We start from the raw sequence: 4,197 nt of genomic DNA, 5'->3' as shown, positions 1-4,197 counted from the left end.
CACGAAGTGGTGTGGTGAAACCATATTGCTTTTTCTGATGTTTCTCCTCCTCCTTCTTCTTCTCCTCCTGCCATATCTTTAAATGGATTCAGCTTCTTCATTTTGGGGCCTAAGGATCTGAAATTTGGTATGGAGGTACAGTGGGCAAATACCCTTAGGCGTTTTTAAATTTTTGTGATACAGGCTTTTAGAATGGTTTTATTTGAGTTTTTTGGCTGTATTATAGCAAATGTATTACTGTGTCAGTGGGCAGTGTTAACCACATTTGGCATGAGTCATCACAATGGAATGCAGGGCATCAACCAATAGGCATGCAGCTTTCCTCTCTTCTTCTTGCTGATTGGCTGTTGGGATTTAACTTGATTAACACCTGCACAGACCATTTCCACCTGCACAGACCATTTCTTGCTGATTGGCTGTTGGGATTTAACTTGATTAACACCTGCACAGACCATTTCCATACTGACAGTATGTCTGTATTCAAGTGTTTTGGTAGGTATTTCAAGCTTTCCTGCTCCAGCATTGGAATGCGGGGCATGAACGTTTTTTTTTTGAAAATCAACAGTTTGCATTATGCAATTAAAAATCCTAACCAATAATGTAGGGAATAGCTAGCCAACTGTTGTAGTCTTAGTTGTATGTTACTTCATATTATAGTTATATCAATGTAAAGCATTGTTTTCCCTTGTGTTTCTCATTCTTTCCCTGCCATGTCGTAAAATGTGGTGAAGCCATCGCTGTATTTGCTCCAAAGCAAATATTGGCCTTTCTAGTTTATATACTAAATGTGCTGAGAAATAAAATGGGAATATTCAAGATCCTATTCCAATCTTATTAGAGCGAGACTAATTCAATCACGTCTCGGCCTCATACTAAAGAGTGTGGACCTAGAAGTTGATAATTGCAGCCTAAGTCCCCGGTCAAGTGTTTAGCCTTGAGCCCCTTGAATCGAATCTGAGTTAAATTTGAGTCAAATTTGACTGCCAACCACGCCCCGACCTACTCCCGACACCAGACAACCAAAAGCCAAGCATGAATGGAACCTCCCGTCCAGACTAGAATGTTTTTGAGACAAATACCTGGTCGAACACCAGCCGACCATGTACCACAGCCTACCATGCTCCCGACCTACTCCTAACCATGGTCGGGGGGAGTTCTGCTAGTGTTCGGGAGACCAAATTCGTGCCTATGTGTGTGATGTGACAGGGCCTACGTGATACGTGATGATTTTTCTTCCCCACAAAAAGCACTGCGATGTCCATCATTCCGTGAGCCTGTGTGAACAATGTCGTCACCGTTTGCGTATCGGACTTCGATATCATCTCCACTGACGTCAGGGCACGTCGTTACGTACCGGCGAGCTATCAGTCATCAGTAACAAAAAGATGGGAGATTCCTCTGACCCCAGGAGACAACACTAACACAACCTTTTCATCCACTGTGGAATAAAGGCACCTGGGGTGAAGGTTGGCTCTCGATAAGCCCTTTGCTGGAAGCCACAGCATGATTAGGTTGTCTCTCCTCAAACAAAGGAAGAATAACAAGAGTGTGGATGAATGTACGCCCAATTGCGACTCAATCAATAAGTTAGCATAACCTTTTGAATAAGACCCTGTATATGGATGACTCGAGAGAGATGATCAGAAACGATAGCTAGAGAGGAACTATCCAAAAGGCCAACAGGGCTCATCAATCCAAGATGTCTCAAACCATATCGATTTACGAGACTTCTTGACTACGAAGACGACCGCCAAAAGAATGGCGCTATAATTTTGATGAATGGACGAGGAACATTATGAGAAAGAAATAACGTTATTCTGGCAACTTTAGTATTCAAAACAGTTAGTCAGAATGTTGCCTGTCGTTTCAAAACGGATTGTGATTACTTCAGTTATGTGATGTATGAAGTGCCAAAAGCAGTTCTCTCTTTTGTAGTCTTTTCTTTTTTAAGACTAAAAAGTTATCGTGCAAACGTTCGATGCTGTCTAATATCGTAAAATAACGCACTGAATTGCTCGGTTTCGTATTATTCTGTAATTTGCTACTCGCTCGGTCGTCTTTGTTGAAGTGTATGGCGCTTCAGGTAATGGCTGTGGTACTGGAAAAGCAGTTATGAGTTCCTGAACAATAATCCCCCAAGTCTAAGAGAGGATTTTTAGAACTTGAATCCTCACAACACCTGGTTGTGATTGTTGCTACCGGCACTAGCAAGAAATAAGTTCTCCATACAGACAGCCGAAGGCTCCCTAACTTAGCTTCACCCCATCTGACAACAGTGGGGCTTCTCTCTTCTCGCCCCCGCTTTTTGCGATAACTACTTACGACAACGTATAATGCACGGAGGGAACCGGCTTAACACATTTTTATGACTCTAACATTTCCATTTTCATTCTCCCGTACTTCCACGGTGCGACCTTGGGAGCAGCTAATTGCAGGAGTGGCTGCTGTTGATGGAATGATGACGGAGATAGATTTAACTTCGGGACATACGGAGAAGAATGGGGTTAGAGTCAGAGCGCGCAGACGTTGTGTTTTTCAGATGTATGACTGATGGTTCTTCGGGAGCTGTTCCCTTGATTCGCCGCCTCTCCGTCATGTACCCAGGCGCCAATCCAAACACCTGACGGCCTCGCTGTTTCCTAGGCAATTAATTCTGAGCATCCCGGCACCTGCACGAATGAGCAACGGGCCGCGAACCGTGGTCGACTTCACGAAACCTTTGGAGGATTGGCAGCGATTGTAGCTAGAAACCGCACACACGGAGAGAACGCCGTTATTGAGGAGTTGTACGCTACGGGAACACGTGGGCGGTTGGGGGGCTATTAAAATTTCATGCAGGGCAAAGCGGCAAGACACCCGGAGAAATCTCCCAACGACTACACGCTGATTGCCAGCGCCAAGCATCAGATACACACCGACATCCCAGGTTTCAAGGAGACGCATTAAATCAGCGTTAGACTTTGAATGATTGCTGTTTCAGATCATACTCTCGGGACTTTAACGATAGATTTGTATGTTTTCCGCACTATCGAGTGCCTATCGTAAATAAGCACAGTAGTTAGAAGTACTTTGTATTTTCATAGAGGATTTAACGATTGCTTTCGAAAAGGTAGGCACACACAGACAAATACACACACACACGCGCGCTCGCGCATACATACATGAATGTACATACATTATCACTGTCACATACGCACACTTCCGCACGGGCACATACACACACACGTACACACACACACACACACACACACACACACACACACACACACACACACACACACACACACACACACACACACACACTCACACACACATCACAACACCCCCACCCCCAAACACATACGCACACACAATACATTCCTTATTCAGCTCAGTGCTATTTAGGCATCCGATGCCTCTCCTGTCTCTACCTGATTATATCATCAGGTGGCCTTTCCGAGACGGTGCTCTCAATCCGCCCGTCTGGAGGTCGAGCGTAAGGCTCCGAGCGTTCCTTTGGTATTTTCCTTTCACCTCTGGCCGCTCTGTTTCCCGCACCTGTTACCGCACGGCACGCGTGGTAAATGATAACTTCGTCATTTGCCTCAAATCTAGACATTCATCTATGAGTATGAGAATCTTGGGGACATTGCATACGGTTTACCTTGTTGTGTGTTCTTAGAAGTCATCATGAAACAAGTTTGAACTGCAGTTTCCAACACAAGAAATTGGACTTACACAATTTTTGGACTGTACAACTCCAGTCTTAAGTCAAGGAATGGGCAATCCACCGCTTCCGTGACGTCACGCAGATAACACACGTGGCTCTGTGAGCAGTGGATCATAGGTTGCAGACAGTTTGTGGCACCCCCCGTCTCTGTTGAGAGATGTGTACAACCGTCTGAAAATAGAAAAAGTCCAATTTCTTGCGTTGGAAATTTCAGTACAAACTTGTTTCATAATTGCATACGTTTGTGCAGGCGACTTCAGTTACAATGCACAACTCTTCCACATACAAGGCAACGCCTGTCACCCAAAATAAAATAATATATGAAGGCACGCGACTTAAGTTACAATGGACAACTCTTCCTCTTACCGCAAGGCAACGCCCGCTCACCAAGCAATGTCCCAATCATGCATGGCGCGACTCGGAAGACAAATATTGACCTGGCACAAACATTGATAACAACCGCCTACCCATTTATGACCCAAGCCGTA

This window comes from Branchiostoma belcheri, unplaced genomic scaffold (genome assembly GCF_001625305.1).
Source record: "Branchiostoma belcheri isolate BF01 breed outbred unplaced genomic scaffold, Haploidv18h27 scaffold16, whole genome shotgun sequence".
Taxonomy (NCBI): Eukaryota; Metazoa; Chordata; class Leptocardii; order Amphioxiformes; family Branchiostomatidae; genus Branchiostoma; species Branchiostoma belcheri.
This window is presented reverse-complemented; position numbering follows the sequence as displayed.